Genomic DNA, 12,274 nt, shown 5'->3' with positions numbered 1-12,274 from the left:
GGGGGGTTCCCCTGGAGAAGAGAAGGCTCCAGGGAGAGCTGAGAGCCCCTGGCAGGGCCTGAAGGGGCTCCAGGAGAGCTGGAGAGGGACTGGGGACAAGGGGTGGAGGGACAGGACACAGGGAATGGCTTCCCAGTGCCAGAGGGCAGGGAGAGATGGGATATTGGGAAGGAATTGCTGGCTGGGAGGGTGGGCAGGCCCTGGCCCAGGTTTCCCAGAGAAGCTGTGGCTGCCCCTGGATCCCTGGAAGTGTCCAAGACCAGGGTGGCTGGGACTTGGAGCATCCTGGGCTGGTGGAAGGTGTCCCTGCCCATGGCAGGGGTGGCACTGGATGGGCTTTAAGGTCCCTTCCACTCAAACCCTTCCAGGATTCTATCCATAAGAGAAGTGCTGCCTTCCTGGGGACTCTGCTCTATTCCTGAGGAGCACAAATCCCTCCTCACCCTGTTCCCAGGACCCCAGTGCAGGGGAGGCACCCAAATGTGGGTCAGGAAAACACAGACCAAACAAGTCTGGCGGCTTCTATTTTAAAACTTCCCTTAAATACCATATTTCTTCTCCTTTACTAAATTTACCACCTCCAGCTTTTCCCACAGACTTCCCTGGCCCCGGGGAGGGCAATTCCCAAACTCCCTCTTCTGTATCTTCCCAAGTTTGAGGCTCCAGCTCCCGCAGAGAACAGAGGCACAGCTGGGTCCAAATGAGAGCTGAGGTGGCAGGAGGCTCAGCTAGAGCAGAGGAGGGGATGAGATCATTGTGGATGAACAAGGACAGGAGTGGGAACGGGCATGAGGAGGGAACGGGCACGGGGAGGGGAGCTCAGGCCACCTTCTCCTGCACCATCTGTCACCAGCTACAGCCCAAACTCCCTGGCATCTTTGGATGCAGGCAGGTAAAAGCAATTAAGCTCGAGGCCTGAGGAGATGAAAAGTCTCTCCAGGAGCAGATGGGATGCCCCTGAGTGCCATTAGAGGGAAGGACACGCTGCCCTTGGCCCGTGGTGGGAGAGCAGCCCAGCCCCAGGCTCGGGGGCTCTGTCCCGCTCCCTCTCCCAGGGATTTCTGCTCCGAGCTCCACGTGGTGCTGTCAGAGCTCCAAGGCCAGGCCACAAGGGCTGGACAATGTGCCCGAGTGTCACGTGTCATGCCCAGCACCCTCATGGATGAGATCTGCCTGGGCTGGTGACAGAGGAGGACTGGGTTTGGTGCCACAGGGGCAGGGCAGAGGTGGCCCAGGAGGAGCAGCAGTGCCCAGAGCAGAGGCAGCAGGGAAGGGAAGGGGCCTGGGGAGCTCCCACAAGCTGATCCTGACCTGGCACAGCTCACCCTGGCTGGGGACAGTGTCCTGTGCCTGAGGAGTGACACAGTCACAGTCATGGTCTCAGCCCAGAGCTCTGGGCTCCTTGAGCTGGACCAGACCATGGTGCATCCCACAAACAGGGACCCACACCCTGAACTTGGCTCACCTGGGACTTGGAGCCTGGCAGAGCCCTGAGGCTGCAGCTGGTGCTGACACGTTACAGAGAATCCCAGGATGCCTGAGGTTGGAAAAGCCCTCCCAGCCCATGGATCCACCCTGGGCCCCATCCCCACCTTGTCCCCCAGCCCAGAGCACTGAGTGCCACGGCCAGGCCTTCCTGGGACACCTCCAGGGCTGGGCACTCCAAACCTCCCTGGGCAGCCCCTGCCAAGGCCTCCCCACCCTTTCCAGCAACAAATTCCTCCTCAGCCCCACCCTGACCCTCCCCTGGCCCAGCCTGAGGCCGTTTCCCCTTGGCCTGGCCCTTGTTCCCTGGCAGCAGAGCCCGACCCCCCCCGGCTCCCCCCTCCTGGCAGGGACTTGCAGAGCCAGAAGGTCCCCCCTGAGCCTCCTTTGCTCCAGGATGAGCCCCCCCAGCTCCCTCAGCCCCTCCTGCTGCTCCAGACCCTTCCCAGCTCCCTCAGCTGCTCCAAGTCCTCTCTCTCCCTCCCCAGCTCCAGCTCCTCATCTGCAGTCCCGGCAGCCACATCCGCCTTTCCCCCTTCCCATCCTGCTGGAATTCCTTGGGATCTCTGCAGCGAGTCCCTGCTCCACCTACGGAATGTGGGGCCATGGGCCAGGGGGCTGGATAAGGGATGGTGATGGATAAGGGATGGTGATGGATAAGGGATGGTGATGGATAAGGGATGGTGATGGATAAGGGATGGTGATGGATAAGGGATGGTGATGGATAAGGGACAGTGAGTGCAGCCTCCCCAGCCCCGCTCCCGTTCCGGCCCCGCGGGCTCCAGCTGCTGCCGAGCTGATTTTTATAATCATCTCGCTTTTAATACAATCATTATACACTCATTATGCCTTTAATTAAGCATTTCTTGGAAAAAAATAGTGCCAATCAAAGTCAGCAGGTCGGGACGGGAAAGGAAGGGAACGGACGTATTCCCAAAATGTTAATGAGGACTTTGCAGCCCCAGCAGAGCTCCGGGATCTGGCACCCAGGGAGGAGATTTGGGATGGGAGATGGGAAGCTGGAGCTGAACAGCACCAGCTCCCGATTCCTCCTGCAGCCCAAGCTTCCTCCTCCTCTCCCAGCACTGGCTGATCCTTTCCCCTTTCCCTTCCCTACCTCCCGGACACGTGGATCCCACCCAGGCTGCTCAGGGCAGTGGATTTCCACAGGATGAGTGGTTTTCCCAGGGAGTCAGGCCCTTCCCATGGATGCCACAGACCAACCAGAGCACATTCCATGGCTTGGGATGCCAGGACTGCCAGTGATCCCGAGCCCCATCCCCAGACAACCCATCTACAGGGAGAGCTGCCAAGCTTCCCTATAGCCAAGTCTGCCCTGGAAAACTGGGATGAATCCTGGCACAGGTCACTGTGCCCAACACCCAGTGCAGGCACCCCCAGCTCCTTCCTACAACAGCTTCTCCAGCTCAGGGGGATGAGATTCCCTCATGCCAAGGTATCCCAACCTCCCAGGCAGCCCCAGCAGGATGGGGGCCACAGGACTGGCAGCCCAAGGTGGGTCCTGAGGGAATGTGGGCACTGGAAGGGCTCAGGCTGCTCTGGTGCCTGACAAACCAGGCCAGCTCACACCAAAATCCACCATTCCCGCTCATCAGGACACAGGGAAAGTTCTCCCAATCCTGCTACAACCACAGGGTAGGGAAACCCATTGTCACATCCCTTCTCCTCCTCAGGCACATGTGGGAACAACTGAGGCAGGAAGACCTGGCTGGACCCACCACCCCTCTGTGACTCAGGCAGCCACTTCCAGGATGCTGCCTGCTGCCTGCCAAAGGCTGGGAATACAGGGAGGATCCTGCTCCTCCTGCAGCTGGATGGCCAGGACTTGGCCATTTGGGAAGGTCTGAAGCACCTGGACCCAACAGGAGATCCCCCCAACCATGGACATCACTCTTAACTCTCACCCAGCAAAGGGGTGAGAGGGACAGGTCAAACCAAATGTCCTGGAATCGTGGAATATCCTGGGTTAGGAGGGACCCATAAGGATCATTGATCCAAACCCTGGCCCTGCACAGACACCCCAACAATCCCATCCTGTCCCTGGGAGTGTTGTCCAAACCCTCCTGGAGCTCTGGCAGCCTTGGGGCTGTGCCCACTGCCCTGGGGAGCCTGGGCAGTGCCAACCACCCTCTGGGGGAAGAACCTTTCCCTGAGATCCAACCTGAGCCTGCCCTGGCACAGCTCCAGCCCTTCCCTGGGCCCTGTCCCTGTCACAGGGAGCAGAGATGGGAGCTGCCCCTCAGGAGTGCAACTGGCACCTCATCACAAGCTTCTTGTGTGTTCAGTGCCTCTCCATTCCAAGGGAAGCCCTTTGGGAGTTCTCCTGGTGCTCCAGGCTTCAGCTGGATCCATCACAGCTCCTCATTCACCCCCAGCAAGACTGATCACCTCGAGACAGACAAAGGGAGGGAGAACCCCACATTCCACTCCCTCTGGCATCTGAAAGTGCCCCAAATTGAACTGAAATCCAGTCACAGAATCCCAGGATCCCTGAGGCTGGAAAAGCCCTCCCAGCCCATGGATCCACCCCGGGCCCCATCCCCACCTTGTCCCCCAGCCCAGAGCACTGAGTGCCACGGCCAGGCCTTCCTGGGACACCTCCAGGGCTGGGCACTCCAAACCTCCCTGGGCAGCCCCTGCCAAGGCCTCCCCACCCTTTCCAGCAACAAATTCCTCCTCAGCCCCAACCTGACCCTCCCCTGGCCCAGCCTGAGGCTGTAAAAAGCAGCACCTGGGGATCACCTGGATCTTGGAGACCAGCAAGAACAACCCCGGAGTGACACAGCAGCCCAGACACCACCTCTTAATGCTTCTCTCCTGCTCTTTCCTTCTTTCCATTGAAGAGGAATTACTAGGGAAGCTCATTCCAGTAAATAAAAGGGAGAAGTGCTGTGGATGTTGCACAGTATAAAACACACACACACACACACACACACAAAACATTCCCTCTTCTCCAACCCGCCGGTGACAGACGGGACCGAGGCAGCCGCCGGATCCGAGAGACCCCGGATCTGGACAGGCCACTCCAGGGACTGATGGCTGGGGATGAGCTGAAGGCTACAGAGGAGTCTGCAGCAGGAGGGGAAAGTGGGAATGATATTTGGGGGAAGGACTGAAGTTCCTTCCAACAGATTGGGATAAAATCATTTGTCTTGAGGAGGAGGATCATGGAATCATGGAACGGTTTGGGTTGGAAGGGACCTGAAAGCCCATCCTGCCATGGGCAGGGACACTTTCCACTAGCCCAGATTGCTCCAAGCCCCAGTCAACCTGCCCTTGGACACTTCCAGGGATCCAGGGGCAGCCACAGCTTCTCTGGGAAACTTGGGCCAGGGCCTCCCCACCCTCCCAGCCAGCAATTCCTTCCCAATATCCCATCTCTCCCTGCCCTCTGGCACTGGGAAGCCATTCCCTGTGTCCTGTCCCTCCAGGCCTTGTCCCCAGTCCCTCTCCAGCTCTCCTGGAGCCCCTTTAGGCCCTGCCAGGGGTTCTCAGCTCTCCCTGGAGCCTTCTCTTCTCCAGGGGAACCCCCCAGCTCTCCCAGCCTGGCTCCAGAGCAGAGGGGCTCCAGCCCTGGCAGCAGCTCCGGGGCCTCCTCTGGACTCTCTCCAGCAGCTCCACGTCCTCCTGCTGTTGTTCCCAGGGCTGGAGCAGCTCTGCAGGGGGGGCTCAGCTGAGGGGGCAGAGGGGCAGAATCCCCCCCTGCCCTGCTGCCCACGATCCCTATGGGATCAGCCCAGGGCATGGGGCATGTCCAGTGTCCCACCCACCAACATCCCAAATCCTTCTCCCAGGGCTGCTCTCCACACATTCCCCACCAAGCAGGACACCCAGGATGGTCTGCAGTGGTCCCTGTGGCCCCAGCAGCATTCCCAGGGTGGGGAAGCAGCAGCAGAGGCTTCCCAAGCTCCTGCACAGGGAGGAGCAGCCGGAGCTCTCCCCGTGCTGCCCACGGAACACACCGAGCCAGGAGAGGAGGGGGAGATGCAGGGGAAGCTCAGCCACCTCAGCAGGCTGCTCAGGCTGCTCCCTGCTCCTCACACACAAGCTGTTTTCCTGGAGGAGGAGCACCGGAGTTCAGGGAATCCCTTTGTCTCCCGTTGCAGAGCCCTGCCGGGCTGTGACGCACAGATCCCACTCAGGCAGCTCCAGCTCCTGCCACAGGGAGCCCGGGAAGCCCTGGGAGGGGTTCCCGGCCCTGGGAGGGGTTCCCGGCCCTGGGAGGGGTTCCCAGCCCGATGGGGATTTCCTAACCCCTGGCTGACCCAGTCCCGCCCTGAGGAACGTTCTGGGATCAGAGCTTAGACGGGGACTGACAGGTCTAATTCCCTGCTGCGGCTGGGAAGGCTCATCCTTAGAGACAGAAGGATTAGGAATCCCCCAGATCCACGCAGGGGGAATCCCCAGCAGCAGAGCACTTGGCCTGTGGGGAAGGAATCCCCATCCTGACACATCCTTCCCACAGAAATGGCCACGGACAACCCTTGGCTGTCCTAAAGCCCCTCCTAGAGCAGCCCTGAGCCCAGCTCAGCAGGGACAGCCCAGGAACCCAACCAGGGATCGGGATGTGCTGCCCCGAGCCCTCCCTCCGCCCTCTGCGCATCCAGAGCTGCACAAAGGACAAAACCATTCCCAAAAGGAATGGAGAACCCGGTCCCATGTCCAAAGGAGGAGCCCTGGGCAAGGCCAGGTGATTCCTCAGGAATCCAGACAAGGGCTTTGGCACCCTCTGCCCCATTCCTGGCACCCTCTGCCCCATTCCCAGCACACACTGCCCCATTCCCAGCACACACTGCCCCATTCCCAGCACACACTGCCCCATTCCCAGCACACACTGCCCCGTTCCTGGCACACACTGCCCCATTCCCAGCACACACTGCCCCATTCCCAGCACACACTGCCCCATTCCCAGTACCCTCTGCCCCATTCCTGGCACACACTGCCCCATTCCCAGCACACACTGCCCCATTCCTGGCACACACTGCCCCATTCCCAGCACACACTGCCCCATTCCTGGCACACACTGCCCCATTCCTGGCACACACTGCCCCATTCCCAGTACCCTCTGCCCCATTCCCGGCACACACTGCCCCATTCCCGGTACCCTCTGCCCCATCCTCAGAACCCAAAGTCCCATCCTGGCCCCTTCCACATGGCTGCAAGGAGCAGCACACCCAACTTCCAGCCCTGCCAGGCCAGGTTTTCCCGGAGTGCCAGGCTCTTCCATAAACAAACCTACTCCTTCCTAAACTCCCTTCCCATTCCTGGCCTCCACAGGGTCCTGGCAGCAATAAATCCTGCAGTGCCACACCACCCTGCATGGCAAAGTGCTCTCCTTAGGGCTGGAGCCAGGATTTCCCTGAGCACCTCCAGGTTCCTGCAGCCTGGAATTACTAAGCAGCCTCTCCCCAAAGCAGTCACGGATGGAACACCAGGGGAAGGGGGGATGCACTGCCAGAGGAGGGACATCAGGGATTTACACTGAGCATGTTCTGGGGGTCACAGCTTTCCTAGGAATCCCTAACTATCCATCAGCTCAGGCGACGTAAAATTCCCATTTTCCAGGGACTAGTGCTGGTTATCTCATTATTTATAATCATTATTGACAAGGTGGAGAAACTGCCTCTCCTGGCTGGGCTCCGGGAACGCCAATACCTGAGTCCTGCTGCCGTGCACGGATCATTTGGGCTGTTTTTCACTACAGGCATGATTTGCATTTATTTATCTCAACTTGGGCAGACATTTTACAGCTCCCTGTGCTCTCCCTCCCCAGCTGGGGGTTGGCAGCTCCCAGGCTGGGCACGGACCCTGCGATTCCTGCAGGAACAGGAGAGGGAGAACCGGGGGGGGGGAGGGGGGGGCGATTGTTCCCTGCCCGGCACCCGGAGCAGCAACAAGTCACCTCTGCCTGTCACAGTCGTGGCCATTTCGCTGCTGGGGGGGTTACCTTAACGGGAATTCCAGGCTTACACCCCCCAGCAGCCTCTGACACCTCTGGAATGTGAAATGCCGAGGGCTGGGATGAGCAGCACAGAGCTCTGCTCTGCTCCCTCCAAGGCGCTTTGCAGCATGACACTGCACTTCTCACACCAGGGAGGCACCTGCAGATTAAACCTCTTCTGGGGGATTAAATACACGGAATCCCGGAATCCCTGAGGTTGGAAAATCCCTCCCAGCCCATGGATCCACCCTGGGCCCCATCCCCACCTTGTCCCCCAGCCCAGAGCACTGAGTGCCACGGCCAGGCCTTCCTGGGACACCTCCAGGGATGGGCACTCCAAACCTCCCTGGGCAGCCCCTGCCAAGGCCTCCCCACCCTTTCCAGCAACAAATTCCTCCTCATCCCCAACCTGACCCTCCCCTGGCCCAGCCTGAGGCCGTTTCCCCTTGGCCTGGCCCTTGTTCCCTGGAGCAGAGCCCGACCCCCCCCGGCTCCCCCCTCCTGGCAGGGACTTGCAGAGCCAGAAGGTCCCCCCTGAGCCTCCTTTGCTCCAGGATGAGCCCCCCCAGCTCCCTCAGCCCCTCCTGCTGCTCCAGACCCTTCCCAGCTCCCTTCCCTTCCCTGCACACGCTCCAGCCCCTCCAGGTCTCTCCTGTCTGAGGGCCCAGAACTGCCCCAGGACTGAGTGAGGCCCCACCCTGGTGTGAGCCAGGAAGGGATGGATAAAAGGAGGATTCATTTCCCAATGGCACCTGCGCCCATTCCTGAAGAATCCAGAGGGACAGGCAGCCCCAGGGACAAGGACAGCCCTCCAACACAGGCCTGTCCACAGCTCTCCCACCAGCACCTCTCCACCTCTTCCACCCGGAGCGACCAAGAGGAGCTGTTCCACTGCCTTCCCCTCCCTTCATCCCTCTCCTGCTCCTCTACTCCTTATCCTTTCCATTTTCCGTGGAAAGTTTGCCTCAGGAACACAACAGCACGTTGAAATCTGAGCAAAAGCAGCTCTAAGCAACCAAGCCTTGGAGGGGGCCAAGGTGTTCCCCGAAAGTGTTCCAAAAGCGTGTGGATGTGGCACTTGGGGACAGGGGCAGGGGTGACCATGGTGGTGCTGCTGGACTTGATGATCTCAGCCCTGGAGGTGTCCCAGGAAGGCCTGGCCGTGGCACTCAGTGCTCTGGGCTGGGGGACAAGGTGGGGATGGGGCCCAGGGTGGATCCATGGGCTGGGAGGGCTTTTCCAACCTTAATGATTCCACGACTGTAAGAGAAAACGAGGGAGAAACGAGGAGGAATAACGACCTTTAAGCCCTGCCCTGCACACGGGCACTTCAGATTTGCCCATAAGAAGGGGATGTTCCGTCTGGAATCCCCTTAGGCATCCCGAGGGAAGGTGGGATCTCGGCAGAGCCGGGGGGCGCTGACCCAGCCAGACGAACGCGCAGCAAACACTCGGGATGGAGTGTGGCTGCCAACATATGCTCCCTGTGCTGGGAGCGATGCAAACTGAGGGAAAGCCTTCCAGGGGGAAGGAAATGTGCTAATTAATGAAGCTGCCGAGAAAAGCAAGAGAATCCTGTCTGGAAGGAGAGAGGAAGGAGCGACAAATCCTTCGCAGTCGGGCTCCCGGAGCAGCATCCCCGGCAAAACAGGAGGGAGGGGAGGGAAAGGCAAAGGGAACTGCAGGGGAGGAAGAGAAAAATATTCAATTTCTATAAAAGTTCCTAAAGGAGTGGTTCTGAAGGAGCTCAAGGACGCCAAGGGCGAGCAGCAAACACCCAGTACTGGGGTAGAGGAGGCACTTCATCCCTTCCCTGTCAAAGGCTGCTGACAGGTACTGCATCCAGGAATTAATACCGACAGGATCCCAGAATCCCTGAGGCTGGAAAAGCCCTCCCAGCCCATGGATCCCCCCTGGGCCCCATCCCCACCTTGTCCCCCAGCCCAGAGCACTGAGTGCCACGGCCAGGCCTTCCTGGGACACCTCCAGGGCTGGGCACTCCAAACCTCCCTGGGTAGCCCCTGCCAAGGTCTCACCACCCTTTCTATGAGGAAATTCCTCCTGGTGTCCAACCTGACCCTCCCCTGGTGCAACTTGAGGCCATTTCCTCTGATCCTGTTACTTGTTTTTTGAGAAAAGAGCTTGACTCTTCCCCGGCTCCCCCCTCCTGGCAGGGACTTGCAGAGCCAGAAGGTCCCCCCTGAGCCTCCTTTGCTCCAGGATGAGCCCCCCCAGCTCCCTCAGCCCCTCCTGCTGCTCCAGCCCCTTCCCAGCTCCCTTCCCTTCCCTGCACACGCTCCAGCCCCTCCAGGTCTCTCCTGGCTGAGGGCCCAGAACTGCCCCCGGGATTCCAGGGGGGCCCCCCCAGTTCCCAGCACAGGGACAATCCCTGCCCTGGGCCTGTGCCCACACGAGTTTTGCTCCAGGCCCCAGCCTGAGGGGATCAGCCCTTTCCCTTCCCTCATCCACATCCATCCAGTGCTGGCAGCACCCTCAGGAGTGGGATTCCTCCCAGCAGGAGTGGGATTCCTCCCAGCAGGAGTGGGGTTCCTCCCATGGGACTGGGGTTCCTCCTCCACACCAGGCACACAACCCCCTGCACCGATTCCTCCCCGTGAGTCAGCAGAGCCCCAGCAAAGGCTCCCGAGCACAATCAGCACTTGTAAATCCAGGAGCGTTCCAGGGAAAGGCTGGCAGAGCTTCACCCTGGGATAACTCATCCTGCTGGAGCTGCCAGTGCGTTATGTCTCACATTTCTTCACTAAAACATTCCATTTCCAGCAATATTTAATGTGCCTGAAGTGAACCATTTGCTCTGACTGTTCCTATACCAAGGATTTGCCTCAATCAACAAAATTCCAGTTGAGCCTGGGAGTAAACTGGAGCCCAGCTGTAGCTCAGAATTACAGCTGCAAGAAAACATTTCCACAGGGTCTAAAACAAACCAAAACTCTCTCACAAATAATCTGAACATGACACTTGGACATTCCAGATGGACTTCAACTCAGCAGGAAAATTCTCTACAAGGTGCTTCCTACCACCAACACACAAAGCCAGCCCCACTGGGGAACAGCTGAGCTTAAAAAACCCCAAATGCCGAGTTTGGTGTCACTTTTCCAAGTCTGCAGGTCACTTTCTGAGCCTGTTCACACTCACTACACCTGGTCCCCAGTGGGCCCAGAGGTCCTGTTTGACCCCACAGAGGAAAAGCACTTCCAGACCTGCTCCTGCTCTTCTGCCCCATCCCTGCTGTGTCCTGCCCTGAACCAGTCCCTGCCTGTCCACAGCATCCCTGGAATGCTGTGACTGCCATTCCTGCCCTCCCATTCCCAGGCCATGCAGGGATCACAGATGGGAGAAGCCAACCTGGGAGATCCCAGGATCCCTGAGGATGGAAAAGACCTCTGAGATCACTGAGCCCACCCCGTGCCCCATCCCCACCTTGTCCCCCAGCCCAGAGCACTGAGTGCCACGGCCAGGCCTTCCTGGGACACCTCCAGGGCTGGGCACTCCAAACCTCCCTGGGCAGCCCCTGCCAAGGCCTCCCCACCCTTTCCAGCAACAAATTCCTCCTCAGCCCCAACCTGACCCTCCCCTGGCCCAGCCTGAGGCCGTTTCCCCTTGGCCTGTCCCTTGTTCCCTGGCAGCAGAGCCCGACCCCCCCCGGCTCCCCCCTCCTGGCAGGGACTTGCAGAGCCAGAAGGTCCCCCCTGAGCCTCCTTTGCTCCAGGATGAGCCCCCCCAGCTCCCTCGGCTGCTCCTCACAGGACTCACCCCCCAGACCCTTCACCCCTGGTGTGGCACCTGGAATTGTCCACTCCAGTGACATTTTTGGGGTCAGCTCTGCCCCACATGATGCTCCCCAGTCACCCCCCCAGATCAGGGCACTGATCTCCAGCCCAGGGCTGGACCCCAAGGACACTATGGCAGATGTCCCTCCTGACTCATCTCCAACCCTGGGTACTCCAGCATTCCAACCCTGGCACTAAAAATCCCAACAACCCCCAGCAAGAGCCCCTGAGCCGGGTGTGACCCCCCCACCATCCCCTTCAGGAGCAACGTGGGAAACAACGGGGTCTGGAGGTGCCTGTGCCCCTCATCCTGCCCCCCCTCAGCAGCAGGAGGAGGGAACAGCTCCCACCACATTCCTCATCCACAGCTCCCTCCAAATTCCTTACCCACAGCTCCCACCAGACACCATGGCAGTATCTTCTTGGGAGGAATGTTCATCTCCTCACTTGGTCTTCCTGGGAATGTCACGAGACATAAAAGAACAAAGGAACTGCAGGAACTGTGGGAAAACCAGCAGGGTGGGAGAGGAAGGTCCCTCCTCGTAGTCTGCCCCCACAACCCCTTCCAGGAATCAAGAGGGAATCGAGGGAAGAGGAGGAAAGACTGGTCTCCAAGGGCCCTTGTGGACTCCCCACACACAGAGGACAAAGCAAGGAGAGAAAAGTGGAAAAGGACAAAGCGAGGAGGAGGAAAAAAAAAAGGCACAAAATCATAGTTACCTACTTCACGAAGCTGCTCTTCTACTGCGAGGCATGAACGGAAATGAGAGAGAAAAAACATGGAATGTGGGCACAGCAGAGCAGAGAAACAGAACAACACGTAAAGGAGACACGGGAGTCGCCTCCAGCTTATTCCTTGGATACGTCTGCAGCACAGACAGGAGCACTGGCGGCCCTGGAAGGACTCAGAGAGCACAACTCAAACAGTGTCAAGGCCACAGAAGGACTCTGAGATAAGCACAGGATGGAGAGACAGGATGGTGCTAATTCCAGACCTGGAGGAGGTGGGATCTGGTGGGAGATGGATCCCGACAAA

The sequence above is a fragment of the Pipra filicauda genome, unplaced genomic scaffold (assembly GCF_003945595.2).
Source record: "Pipra filicauda isolate LSUMZ 115617 unplaced genomic scaffold, ASM394559v2 scaffold735_size141612_pilon, whole genome shotgun sequence".
Lineage (NCBI taxonomy): Eukaryota > Metazoa > Chordata > Aves > Passeriformes > Pipridae > Pipra > Pipra filicauda.
The sequence above is the reverse complement of the archived record's forward strand: the minus strand, read 5'-3'. Positions refer to the sequence as shown.